The sequence below is a fragment of the Coturnix japonica genome, unplaced genomic scaffold (assembly GCF_054131305.1).
Source record: "Coturnix japonica strain WE unplaced genomic scaffold, WE-NBRP24 Scf090, whole genome shotgun sequence".
Taxonomy (NCBI): domain Eukaryota; kingdom Metazoa; phylum Chordata; class Aves; order Galliformes; family Phasianidae; genus Coturnix; species Coturnix japonica.
The window spans coordinates 351,019-366,005 of record NW_028188993.1 but is presented as its reverse complement, the minus strand read 5'-3'; the positions used below and the strand labels follow the sequence as shown (position 1 = coordinate 366,005).

General features: G+C 30.5%; 1 long non-coding RNA gene across 1 annotated transcript; it reads right to left on the bottom strand.

Annotated features, from left to right (window-relative positions):
- Positions 1 to 193: 193 nt before the first annotated feature.
- Positions 194 to 7,617, bottom strand: LOC146751456 (uncharacterized). The gene is made up of 2 exons (XR_014941566.1): positions 7,237 to 7,617; positions 194 to 6,070 (listed from the first exon to the last, which is right to left on the bottom strand). It is a non-coding gene; the product is annotated as an uncharacterized LOC146751456 (long non-coding RNA).
- Positions 7,618 to 14,987: the final 7,370 nt, after the last annotated feature.

Below are 14,987 nucleotides of genomic sequence, written 5' to 3'. Positions count from 1 at the left end.
TATACTTACCTTCGCTTTCCTTTCTTTTATACTTTCCCTTTCCTTTTCTGTATACTTTCTTTTCCTTTACACTTTCATTTCAATTCCTATTTTTAAACTTAGACTTTCCTTTCATTTATACTTTCCTTTCCTTTCATACTTACATTTGCTTTCCTATCTTTTATAAATTCCCTTCTTTTATAATTCCCTTCCCTTTGCATTATACCTACATTCCCTTTCTGTTCTGTAACATTTTCCCTTAGACCTTCCTTTCCATTCCTTTTTTTTTTTAAATTAACCTTTCTATTCCTTTTTTATATACTTCCCTATCCTTACAATTCTACATACATTGACTTTCCTTTATACATTGCTTTCCTTTCCTTTATATGTACCTTTCCTTTCTTTTCTATTCCCTTCCTTTCCCTTCCTTTATACTTACCTTTGCTTCCTTTCTTTTATACTTTCCCTTCCTTTATACTTTCCATTCCCTTATACTTTCCTTTCCATTCCTATTTTTAAACTTACCCATTCCTTTCATTTATACTTTCTTCTCCTTTCCAATATACTTACCTTTGCTTTCCTTTCTTTTATACTTTCCCTTCCTTTATACTTTCCTTTTCTTTATACTTTCCTTTCCTTTATACTTTCCTTTTCTGTATACTTTCCTTTCCTTTACACTTTCATTTCAATTCCTATTTTTAAACTTAGCCTCTCCTTTCATTTATACTTTCCTTTCCTTTCCTTTCCTTTCATACTTACCTTTGCTTTCCTTTCCTTTATAAATTCCCTTCTTTTATAATTCCCTTCCCTTTGCATTATACCTACATTCCCTTTCTATTCTGTTACATTTTCCCTTAGACCTTCCTTTCCATTCCTTTTTTTTTTTTAAATTAACCTTTCCTTTCCTTTTTTATATACTTCCCTATCCTTACAATTCTACATACATTGACTTTCCTTTATACATTGCTTTCCTTTCCATTATATCTACCTTTCCTTTCTTTTCTATTCCCTTGCTTTCCCTTCCTTTATACTTACCTTTGCTTCCTTTCTTTTATACTTTCCCTTCCTTTATACTTTCCATTCCCTTATACTTTCCTTTCCATTCCTATTTTTAAACTTACCCATTCCTTTCATTTATACTTTCTTATCCTTTCCAATATACTTACCTTCGCTTTCCTTTCTTTTATACTTTCCCTTTCCTTTTCTGTATACTTTCTTTTCCTTTACACTTTCATTTCAATTCCTATTTTTAAACTTAGACTTTCCTTTCATTTATACTTCCCTTTCCTTTCATACTTACATTTGCTTTCCTATCTTTTATAAATTCCCTTCTTTTATAATTCCCTTCCCTTTGCATTATACCTACATTCCCTTTCTATTCTGTAACATTTTCCTTTAGACCTTCCTTTCCATTCCTTTTTTTTTTTTAAATTAACCTTTCCTTTCCTTTTTTATATACTTCCCTATCCTTACAATTCTACATACATTGACTTTCCTTTATACATTGCTTTCCTTTCCATTATATCTACCTTTCCTTTCTTTTCTATTCCCTTCCTTTCCCTTCCTTTATACTTACCTTTGCTTCCTTTCTTTTATACTTTCCCTTCCTTTATACTTTCCATTCCCTTATACTTTCCTTTCCATTCCTATTTTTAAACTTACCCATTCCTTTCATTTATACTTTCTTATCCTTTCCAATATACTTACCTTTGCTTTCCTTTCTTTTATACTTTCCCTTCCTTTATACTTTCCTTTCCTTTATACTTTCCCTTCCTTTATACTTTCCTTTTCTTTATACTTTCCTTTCCTTTATACTTTCCTTTTCTGTATACTTTCCTTTCCTTTACACTTTCATTTCAATTCCTATTTTTAAACTTAGCCTCTCCTTTCATTCATAGTTTCCTTTCCTTTCCTTTCATACTTACCTTTGCTTTCCTTTCTTTTATAAATTCCCTTCTTTTATAATTCCCTTCCCTTTGCATTATACCTACATTCCCTTTCTGTTCTGTAACATTTTCCCTTAAACCTTCCTTTCCATTCCTTTTTTTTTTTTTAAATTAACCTTTCCTTTCCTTTTTTATATACTTCCCTATCCTTACAATTCTACATACATTGACTTTCCTTTATACTTTGCTTTCCTTTCCATTATATCTACCTTTCCTTTCTTTTCTATTCCCTTGCTTTCCCTTCCTTTATACTTACCTTTGCTTCCTTTCTTTTATACTTTCCCTTCCTTTATACTTTCCATTCCCTTATACTTTCCTTTCCATTCCTATTTTTAAACTTACCCATTCCTTTCATTTATACTTTCTTCTCCTTTCCAATATACTTACCTTTGCTTTCCTTTCTTTTATACTTTCCCTTCCTTTATACTTTCCTTTTCTTTATACTTTCCTTTCCTTTATACTTTCCTTTTCTGTATACTTTCCTTTCCTTTACACTTTCATTTCAATTCCTATTTTTAAACTTAGCCTCTCCTTTCATTTATACTTTCCTTTCCTTTCATACTTACCTTTGCTTTCCTTTCCTTTATAAATTCCCTTCTTTTATAATTCCCTTCCCTTTGCATTATACCTACATTCCCTTTCTGTTCTGTAACATTTTCCTTTAGACCTTCCTTTCCATTCTTTTTTTTTTTTTAAATTAACCTTTCCTTTCCTTTTTTATATACTTCCCTATACTTACAATTCTACATACATTGATTTTCCTTTATACATTGCTTTCCTTTCCATTATATCTACCTTTCCTTTCTTTTCTATTCCCTTCCTTTCCCTTCCTTTATACTTACCTTTGCTTCCTTTCTTTTATACTTTCCCTTCCTTTATACTTTCCATTCCCTTATACTTTCCTTTCCATTCCTATTTTTAAACTTACCCATTCCTTTCATTTATACTTTCTTATCCTTTCCAATATACTTACCTTCGCTTTCCTTTCTTTTATACTTTCCCTTTCCTTTTCTGTATACTTTCTTTTCCTTTACACTTTCATTTCAATTCCTATTTTTAAACTTAGACTTTCCTTTCATTTATACTTTCCTTTCCTTTCATACTTACATTTGCTTTCCTATCTTTTATAAATTCCCTTCTTTTATAATTCCCTTCCCTTTGCATTATACCTACATTCCCTTTCTGTTCTGTAACATTTTCCCTTAGACCTTCCTTTCCATTCCTTTTTTTTTTTAAATTAACCTTTCCTTTCCTTTTTTATATACTTCCCTATCCTTACAATTCTACATACATTGACTTTCCTTTATACATTGCTTTCCTTTCCTTTATATGTACCTTTCCTTTCTTTTCTATTCCCTTCCTTTCCCTTCCTTTATACTTACCTTTGCTTCCTTTCTTTTATACTTTCCCTTCCTTTATACTTTCCATTCCCTTATACTTTCCTTTCCATTCCTATTTTTAAACTTACCCATTCCTTTCATTTATACTTTCTTCTCCTTTCCAATATACTTACCTTTGCTTTCCTTTCTTTTATACTTTCCCTTCCTTTATACTTTCCTTTTCTTTATACTTTCCTTTCCTTTATACTTTCCTTTTCTGTATACTTTCCTTTCCTTTACACTTTCACTTCAATTCCTATTGTTAAACTTAGCCTCTCCTTTCATTTATACTTTCCTTTCCTTTCCTTTCATACTTACCTTTGCTTTCCTTTCCTTTATAAATTCCCTTCTTTTATAATTCCCTTCCCTTTGCATTATACCTACATTCCCTTTCTATTCTGTTACATTTTCCCTTAGACCTTCCTTTCCATTCCTTTTTTTTTTTTAAATTAACCTTTCCTTTCCTTTTTTATATACTTCCCTATCCTTACAATTCTACATACATTGACTTTCCTTTATACATTGCTTTCCTTTCCATTATATCTACCTTTCCTTTCTTTTCTATTCCCTTGCTTTCCCTTCCTTTATACTTACCTTTGCTTCCTTTCTTTTATACTTTCCCTTCCTTTATACTTTCCATTCCCTTATACTTTCCTTTCCATTCCTATTTTTAAACTTACCCATTCCTTTCATTTATACTTTCTTATCCTTTCCAATATACTTACCTTCGCTTTCCTTTCTTTTATACTTTCCCTTTCCTTTTCTGTATACTTTCTTTTCCTTTACACTTTCATTTCAATTCCTATTTTTAAACTTAGACTTTCCTTTCATTTATACTTCCCTTTCCTTTCATACTTACATTTGCTTTCCTTTCCTTTATAAATTCCCTTCTTTTATAATTCCCTTCCCTTTGCATTATACCTACATTCCCTTTCTATTCTGTAACATTTTCCTTTAGACCTTCCTTTCCATTCCTTTTTTTTTTTTAAATTAACCTTTCCTTTCCTTTTTTATATACTTCCCTATCCTTACAATTCTACATACATTGACTTTCCTTTATACATTGCTTTCCTTTCCATTATATCTACCTTTCCTTTCTTTTCTATTCCCTTCCTTTCCCTTCCTTTATACTTACCTTTGCTTCCTTTCTTTTATACTTTCCCTTCCTTTATACTTTCCATTCCCTTATACTTTCCTTTCCATTCCTATTTTTAAACTTACCCATTCCTTTCATTTATACTTTCTTATCCTTTCCAATATACTTACCTTTGCTTTCCTTTCTTTTATACTTTCCCTTCCTTTATACTTTCCTTTCCTTTATACTTTCCCTTCCTTTATACTTTCCTTTTCTTTATACTTTCCTTTCCTTTATACTTTCCTTTTCTGTATACTTTCCTTTCCTTTACACTTTCATTTCAATTCCTATTTTTAAACTTAGCCTCTCCTTTCATTCATAGTTTCCTTTCCTTTCCTTTCATACTTACCTTTGCTTTCCTTTCTTTTATAAATTCCCTTCTTTTATAATTCCCTTCCCTTTGCATTATACCTACATTCCCTTTCTGTTCTGTAACATTTTCCCTTAAACCTTCCTTTCCATTCCTTTTTTTTTTTTTAAATTAACCTTTCCTTTCCTTTTTTATATACTTCCGTATCCTTACAATTCTACATACATTGACTTTCCTTTATACTTTGCTTTCCTTTCCATTATATCTACCTTTCCTTTCTTTTCTATTCCCTTCCTTTCCCTTCCTTTATACTTACCTTTGCTTCCTTTCTTTTATACTTTCCCTTCCTTTATACTTTCCATTCCCTTATACTTTCCTTTCCATTCCTATTTTTAAACTTACCCATTCCTTTCATTTATACTTTCTTATCCTTTCCAATATACTTACCTTTGCTTTCCTTTCTTTTATACTTTCCCTTCCTTTATACTTTCCTTTTCTTTATACTTTCCTTTCCTTTATACTTTCCTTTTCTGTATACTTTCCTTTCCTTTACACTTTCATTTCAATTCCTATTTTTAAACTTAGCCTCTCCTTTCATTTATACTTTCTTTCCTTTCCTTTCATACTTACCTTTGCTTTCCTTTCTTTTATAAATTCCCTTCTTTTATAATTCCCTTCCCTTTACATTATACCTACATTCCCTTTCTGTTCTGTAACATTTTCCCTTAGACCTTCCTTTCCATTCCTTTTTTTTTTTAAATTAACCTTTCCTTTCCTTTTTTATATACTTCCCTATCCTTACAATTCTACATACATTGACTTTCCTTTATACATTGCTTTCCTTTCCTTTATATGTACCTTTCCTTTCTTTTCTATTCCCTTCCTTTCCCTTCCTTTATACTTACCTTTGCTTCCTTTCTTTTATACTTTCCCTTCCTTTATACTTTCCATTCCCTTATACTTTCCTTTCCATTCCTATTTTTAAACTTACCCATTCCTTTCATTTATACTTTCTTCTCCTTTCCAATATACTTACCTTTGCTTTCCTTTCTTTTATACTTTCCCTTCCTTTATACTTTCCTTTTCTTTATACTTTCCTTTCCTTTATACTTTCCTTTTCTGTATACTTTCCTTTCCTTTACACTTTCATTTCAATTCCTATTTTTAAACTTAGCCTCTCCTTTCATTTATACTTTCCTTTCCTTTCCTTTCATACTTACCTTTGCTTTCCTTTCCTTTATAAATTCCCTTCTTTTATAATTCCCTTCCCTTTGCATTATACCTACATTCCCTTTCTATTCTGTTACATTTTCCCTTAGACCTTCCTTTCCATTCCTTTTTTTTTTTTAAATTAACCTTTCCTTTCCTTTTTTATATACTTCCCTATCCTTACAATTCTACATACATTGACTTTCCTTTATACATTGCTTTCCTTTCCATTATATCTACCTTTCCTTTCTTTTCTATTCCCTTGCTTTCCCTTCCTTTATACTTACCTTTGCTTCCTGTCTTTTATACTTTCCCTTCCTTTATACTTTCCATTCCCTTATACTTTCCTTTCCATTCCTATTTTTAAACTTACCCATTCCTTTCATTTATACTTTCTTATCCTTTCCAATATACTTACCTTCGCTTTCCTTTCTTTTATACTTTCCCTTTCCTTTTCTGTATACTTTCTTTTCCTTTACACTTTCATTTCAATTCCTATTTTTAAACTTAGACTTTCCTTTCATTTATACTTCCCTTTCCTTTCATACTTACATTTGCTTTCCTATCTTTTATAAATTCCCTTCTTTTATAATTCCCTTCCCTTTGCATTATACCTACATTCCCTTTCTATTCTGTAACATTTTCCTTTAGACCTTCCTTTCCATTCCTTTTTTTTTTTTAAATTAACCTTTCCTTTCCTTTTTTATATACTTCCCTATCCTTACAATTCTACATACATTGACTTTCCTTTATACATTGCTTTCCTTTCCATTATATCTACCTTTCCTTTCTTTTCTATTCCCTTCCTTTCCCTTCCTTTATACTTACCTTTGCTTCCTTTCTTTTATACTTTCCCTTCCTTTATACTTTCCATTCCCTTATACTTTCCTTTCCATTCCTATTTTTAAACTTACCCATTCCTTTCATTTATACTTTCTTATCCTTTCCAATATACTTACCTTTGCTTTCCTTTCTTTTATACTTTCCCTTCCTTTATACTTTCCTTTCCTTTATACTTTCCCTTCCTTTATACTTTCCTTTTCTTTATACTTTCCTTTCCTTTATACTTTCCTTTTCTGTATACTTTCCTTTCCTTTACACTTTCATTTCAATTCCTATTTTTAAACTTAGCCTCTCCTTTCATTCATAGTTTCCTTTCCTTTCCTTTCATACTTACCTTTGCTTTCCTTTCTTTTATAAATTCCCTTCTTTTATAATTCCCTTCCCTTTGCATTATACCTACATTACCTTTCTGTTCTGTAACATTTTCCCTTAAACCTTCCTTTCCATTCCTTTTTTTTTTTTTAAATTAACCTTTCCTTTCCTTTTTTATATACTTCCCTATCCTTACAATTCTACATACATTGACTTTCCTTTATACATTGCTTTCCTTTCCATTATATCTACCTTTCCTTTCTTTTCTATTCCCTTGCTTTCCCTTCCTTTATACTTACCTTTGCTTCCTTTCTTTTATACTTTCCCTTCCTTTATACTTTCCATTCCCTTATACTTTCCTTTCCATTCCTATTTTTAAACTTACCCATTCCTTTCATTTATACTTTCTTCTCCTTTCCAATATACTTACCTTTGCTTTCCTTTCTTTTATACTTTCCCTTCCTTTATACTTTCCTTTTCTTTATACTTTCCTTTCCTTTATACTTTCCTTTTCTGTATACTTTCCTTTCCTTTACACTTTCATTTCAATTCCTATTTTTAAACTTAGCCTCTCCTTTCATTTATACTTTCCTTTCCTTTCCTTTCATTTGCATTTCTTTCTTTTATAAATTCCCATCTTTTATAATTCCCTTCCCTTTGCATTATACCTACATTCCCTTTCTGTTCTGTAACATTTTCCTTTAGACCTTCCTTTCCATTCCTTTTTTTTTTTTTAAATTAACCTTTCCTTTCCTTTTTTATATACTTCCCTATACTTACAATTCTACATACATTGATTTTCCTTTATACATTGCTTTCCTTTCCATTATATCTACCTTTCCTTTCTTTTCTATTCCCTTCCTTTCCCTTCCTTTATACTTACCTTTGCTTCCTTTCTTTTATACTTTCCCTTCCTTTATACTTTCCATTCCCTTATACTTTCCTTTCCATTCCTATTTTTAAACTTACCCATTCCTTTCATTTATACTTTCTTATCCTTTCCAATATACTTACCTTTGCTTTCCTTTTTTTATACTTTCCCTTCCTTTATACTTTCCTTTCCTTTATACTTTCCCTTCCTTTATACTTTCCTTTTCTTTATACTTTCCTTTCCTTTATACTTTCCTTTTCTGTATACTTTCCTTTCCTTTACACTTTCATTTCAATTCCTATTTTTAAACTTAGCCTCTCCTTTCATTTATACTTTCCTTTCCTTTCCATTCATACTTACCTTTGCTTTCCTTTCTTTTATAAATTCCCTTCTTTTATAATTCCCTTCCCTTTGCATTATACCTACATTCCCTTTCTGTTCTGTAACATTTTCCTTTAGACCTTCCTTTCCATTCCTTTTTTTTTTTTAAATTAACCTTTCCTTTCCTTTTTTATATACTTCCCTATCCTTACAATTCTACATACATTGACTTTCCTTTATACATTGCTTTCCTTTCCATTATATCTACCTTTCCTTTCTTTTCTATTCCCTTGCTTTCCCTTCCTTTATACTTACCTTTGCTTCCTTTCTTTTATACTTTCCCTTCCTTTATACTTTCCATTCCCTTATACTTTCCTTTCCATTCCTATTTTTAAACTTACCCATTCCTTTCATTTATACTTTTTTATCCTTTCCAATATACTTACCTTTGCTTTCCTTTCTTTTATACTTTCCCTTTCCTTTTCTGTATACTTTCTTTTCCTTTACACTTTCATTTCAATTCCTATTTTTAAACTTAGACTTTCCTTTCATTTATACTTTCCTTTCCTTTCATACTTACCTTTGCTTTCCTATGTTTTATAAATTCCCTTCTTTTATAATTCCCTTCCCTTTGCATTATACCTACATTCCCTTTCTGTTCTGTAACATTTTCCTTTAGACCTTCCTTTCCATTCCTTTTTTTTTTTTAAATTAACCTTTCCTTTCCTTTTTTATATACTTCCCTATACTTACAATTCTACATACATTGATTTTCCTTTATACATTGCTTTCCTTTCCATTATATCTACCTTTCCTTTCTTTTCTATTCCCTTCCTTTCCCTTCCTTTATACTTACCTTTGCTTCCTTTCTTTTATACTTTCCCTTCCTTTATACTTTCCATTCCCTTATACTTTCCTTTCCATTCCTATTTTTAAACTTACCCATTCCTTTCATTTATACTTTCTTATCCTTTCCAATATACTTACCTTTGCTTTCCTTTCTTTTATACTTTCCCTTCCTTTATACTTTCCTTTTCTTTATACTTTCCTTTCCTTTATACTTTCCTTTTCTGTATACTTTCCTTTCCTTTACACTTTCATTTCAATTCCTATTTTTAAACTTAGCCTCTCCTTTCATTTATACTTTCCTTTCCTTTCCTTTCATACTTACCTTTGCTTTCCTTTCCTTTATAAATTCCCTTCTTTTATAATTCCCTTCCCTTTGCATTATACCTACATTCCCTTTCTATTCTGTTACATTTTCCCTTAGACCTTCCTTTCCATTCCTTTTTTTTTTTTAAATTAACCTTTCCTTTCCTTTTTTATATACTTCCCTATCCTTACAATTCTACATACATTGACTTTCCTTTATACATTGCTTTCCTTTCCATTATATCTACCTTTCCTTTCTTTTCTATTCCCTTGCTTTCCCTTCCTTTATACTTACCTTTGCTTCCTTTCTTTTATACTTTCCCTTCCTTTATACTTTCCATTCCCTTATACTTTCCTTTCCATTCCTATTTTTAAACTTACCCATTCCTTTCATTTATACTTTCTTATCCTTTCCAATATACTTACCTTCGCTTTCCTTTCTTTTATACTTTCCCTTTCCTTTTCTGTATACTTTCTTTTCCTTTACACTTTCATTTCAATTCCTATTTTTAAACTTAGACTTTCCTTTCATTTATACTTCCCTTTCCTTTCATACTTACATTTGCTTTCCTATCTTTTATAAATTCCCTTCTTTTATAATTCCCTTCCCTTTGCATTATACCTACATTCCCTTTCTATTCTGTAACATTTTCCTTTAGACCTTCCTTTCCATTCCTTTTTTTTTTTTAAATTAACCTTTCCTTTCCTTTTTTATATACTTCCCTATCCTTACAATTCTACATACATTGACTTTCCTTTATACATTGCTTTCCTTTCCATTATATCTACCTTTCCTTTCTTTTCTATTCCCTTCCTTTCCCTTCCTTTATACTTACCTTTGCTTCCTTTCTTTTATACTTTCCCTTCCTTTATACTTTCCATTCCCTTATACTTTCCTTTCCATTCCTATTTTTAAACTTACCCATTCCTTTCATTTATACTTTCTTATCCTTTCCAATATACTTACCTTTGCTTTCCTTTCTTTTATACTTTCCCTTCCTTTATACTTTCCTTTCCTTTATACTTTCCCTTCCTTTATACTTTCCTTTTCTTTATACTTTCCTTTCCTTTATATTTTCCTTTTCTGTATACTTTCCTTTCCTTTACACTTTCATTTCAATTCCTATTTTTAAACTTAGCCTCTCCTTTCATTCATAGTTTCCTTTCCTTTCCTTTCATACTTACCTTTGCTTTCCTTTCTTTTATAAATTCCCTTCTTTTATAATTCCCTTCCCTTTGCATTATACCTACATTCCCTTTCTGTTCTGTAACATTTTCCCTTAAACCTTCCTTTCCATTCCTTTTTTTTTTTTTAAATTAACCTTTCCTTTCCTTTTTTATATACTTCCCTATCCTTACAATTCTACATACATTGACTTTCCTTTATACTTTGCTTTCCTTTCCATTATATCTACCTTTCCTTTCTTTTCTATTCCCTTGCTTTCCCTTCCTTTATACTTACCTTTGCTTCCTTTCTTTTATACTTTCCCTTCCTTTATACTTTCCATTCCCTTATACTTTCCTTTCCATTCCTATTTTTAAACTTACCCATTCCTTTCATTTATACTTTCTTCTCCTTTCCAATATACTTACCTTTGCTTTCCTTTCTTTTATACTTTCCCTTCCTTTATACTTTCCTTTTCTTTATACTTTCCTTTCCTTTATACTTTCCTTTTCTGTATACTTTCCTTTCCTTTACACTTTCATTTCAATTCCTATTTTTAAACTTAGCCTCTCCTTTCATTTATACTTTCCTTTCCTTTCCTTTCATACTTACCTTTGCTTTCCTTTCTTTTATAAATTCCCTTCTTTTATAATTCCCTTCCCTTTGCATTATACCTACATTCCCTTTCTGTTCTGTAACATTTTCCTTTAGACCTTCCTTTCCATTCCTTTTTTTTTTTTAAATTAACCTTTCCTTTCCTTTTTTATATACTTCCCTATACTTACAATTCTACATACATTGATTTTCCTTTATACATTGCTTTCCTTTCCATTATATCTACCTTTCCTTTCTTTTCTATTCCCTTCCTTTCCCTTCCTTTATACTTACCTTTGCTTCCTTTCTTTTATACTTTCCCTTCCTTTATACTTTCCATTCCCTTATACTTTCCTTTCCATTCCTATTTTTAAACTTACCCATTCCTTTCATTTATACTTTCTTATCCTTTCCAATATACTTACCTTCGCTTTCCTTTCTTTTATACTTTCCCTTTCCTTTTCTGTATACTTTCTTTTCCTTTACACTTTCATTTCAATTCCTATTTTTAAACTTAGACTTTCATTTATACTTTCCTTTCCTTTCATACTTACATTTGCTTTCCTATCTTTTATAAATTCCCTTCTTTTATAATTCCCTTCCCTTTGCATTATACCTACATTCCCTTTCTATTCTGTAACATTTTCCTTTAGACCTTCCTTTCCATTCCTTTTTTTTTTTTAAATTAACCTTTCCTTTCCTTTTTTATATACTTCCCTATCCTTACAATTCTACATACATTGACTTTCCTTTATACATTGCTTTCCTTTCCATTATATCTACCTTTCCTTTCTTTTCTATTCCCTTCCTTTCCCTTCCTTTATACTTACCTTTGCTTCCTTTCTTTTATACTTTCCCTTCCTTTATACTTTCCATTGCCTTATACTTTCCTTTCCATTCCTATTTTTAAACTTACCCATTCCTTTCATTTATACTTTCTTATCCTTTCCAATATACTTACCTTTGCTTTCCTTTCTTTTATACTTTCCCTTCCTTTATACTTTCCTTTCCTTTATACTTTCCCTTCCTTTATACTTTCCTTTTCTTTATACTTTCCTTTCCTTTATACTTTCCTTTTCTGTATACTTTCCTTTCCTTTACACTTTCATTTCAATTCCTATTTTTAAACTTAGCCTCTCCTTTCATTTATACTTTACTTTCCTTTCCTTTCATTTGCATTTCTTTCTTTTATAATTTCCCGTCTTTTATAATTCCCTTCCCTTTGCATTATACCTACATTCCCTTTCTGTTCTGTAACATTTTCCTTTAGACCTTCCTTTCCATTCCTTTTTTTTTTTTTAAATTAACCTTTCCTTTCCTTTTTTATATACTTCCCTATATTTACAATTCTACATACATTGATTTTCCTTTATACATTGCTTTCCTTTCCATTATATCTACCTTTCCTTTCTTTTCTATTCCCTTCCTTTCCCTTCCTTTATACTTACCTTTGCTTCCTTTCTTTTATACTTTCCCTTCCTTTATACTTTCCATTCCCTTATACTTTCCTTTCCATTCCTATTTTTAAACTTACCCATTCCTTTCATTTATACTTTCTTATCCTTTCCAATGTACTTACCTTTGCTTTCCTTTCTTTTATACTTTCCCTTCCTTTATACTTTCCTTTCCTTTATACTTTCCCTTCCTTTATACTTTCCTTTTCTTTATACTTTCCTTTCCTTTATACTTTCCTTTTCTGTATACTTTCCTTTCCTTTACACTTTCATTTCAATTCCTATTTTTAAACTTAGCCTCTCCTTTCATTTATACTTTCCTTTCCTTTCCTTTCATACTTACCTTTGCTTTCCTTTCTTTTATAAATTCCCTTCTTTTATAATTCCCTTCCCTTTGCATTATACCTACATTCCCTTTCTGTTCTGTAACATTTTCCCTTAAACCTTCCTTTCCATTCCTTTTTTTTTTTTTAAATTAACCTTTCCTTTCCTTTTTTATATACTTCCCTATCCTTACAATTCTACATACATTGACTTTCCTTTATACTTTGCTTTCCTTTCCATTATATCTACCTTTCCTTTCTTTTCTATTCCCTTCCTTTCCCTTCCTTTATACTTACCTTTGCTTCCTTTCTTTTATACTTTCCCTTCCTTTATACTTTCCATTCCCTTATACTTTCCTTTCCATTCCTATTTTTAAACTTACCCATTCCTTTCATTTATACTTTCTTCTTGTTTCCAATATACTTACCTTTGCTTTCCTTTCTTTTATACTTTCCCTTCCTTTATACTTTCCTTTTCTTTATACTTTCCTTTCCTTTATACTTTCCTTTTCTGTATACTTTCCTTTCCTTTACACTTTCATTTCAATTCCTATTTTTAACCTTAGCCTCTCCTTTCATTTATAGTTTCCTTTTCATTTCCTTTCATACTTACCTTTGCTTTCCTTTCTTTTATAAATTCCCTTCTTTTATAATTCCCTTCCCTTTGCATTATACCTAGATTCCCTTTCTATTCTGTAACATTTTCCCTTAGACCTTCCTTTGCATTCCTTTTTTTTTTTTTTAAATTAACCTTTCCTTTCCTTTTTTATATACTTCCCTATCCTTACAATTCTACATACATTGACTTTCCTCTATACTTTGCTTTCCTTTCCATTATATCTACCTTTCCTTTCTTTTCTATTCCCTTCCTTTCCCTTCCTTTATACTTACCTTTGCTTCCTTTCATTTATACTTTCCCTTCCTTTATACTTTCCATTCCCTTATACTTTCCTTTCCATTCCTATTTTTAAACTTACCCATTCCTTTCATTTATACTTTCTTCTCCTTTCCAATATACTTACCTTTGCTTTCCTTTCTTTTATACTTTCCCTTCCTTTATACTTTCCTTTTCTTTATACTTTCCTTTCCTTTATACTTTCCTTTTCTGTATACTTTCCTTTCCTTTACACTTTCATTTCAATTCCTATTTTTAAACTTAGCCTCTCCTTTCATTTATACTTTCCTTTCCTTTCCTTTCATTTGCATTTCTTTCTTTTATAAATTCCCATCTTTTATAATTCCCTTCCCTTTGCATTATACCTACTTTCCCTTTCTGTTCTGTAACATTTTCCTTTAGACCTTCCTTTCCATTCCTTTTTTTTTTTTTAAATTAACCTTTCCTTTCCTTTTTTATATACTTCCCTATACTTACAATTCTACATACATTGATTTTCCTTTATACATTGCTTTCCTTTCCATTATATCTACCTTTCCTTTCTTTTCTATTCCCTTCCTTTCCCTTCCTTTATACTTACCTTTGCTTCCTTTCATTTATACTTTCCCTTCCTTTATACTTTCCATTCCCTTATACTTTCCTTTCCATTCCTATTTTTAAACTTACCCATTCCTTTCATTTATACTTTCTTATCCTTTCCAATATACTTACCTTTGCTTTCCTTTTTTTATACTTTCCCTTCCTTTATACTTTCCTTTCCTTTATACTTTCCCTTCCTTTATACTTTCCTTTTCTTTATACTTTCCTTTCCTTTATACTTTCCTTTTCTGTATACTTTCCTTTCCTTTACACTTTCATTTCAATTCCTATTTTTAAACTTAGCCTCTCCTTTCATTTATACTTTCCTTTCCTTTCCTTTCATACTTACCTTTGCTTTCCTTTCTTTTATAAATTCCCTTCTTTTATAATTCCCTTCCCTTTGCATTATACCTACATTCCCTTTCTGTTCTGTAACATTTTCCTTTAGACCTTCCTTTCCATTCCTTTTTTTTTTTTAAATTAACCTTTCCTTTCCTTTTTTATATACTTCCCTATCCTT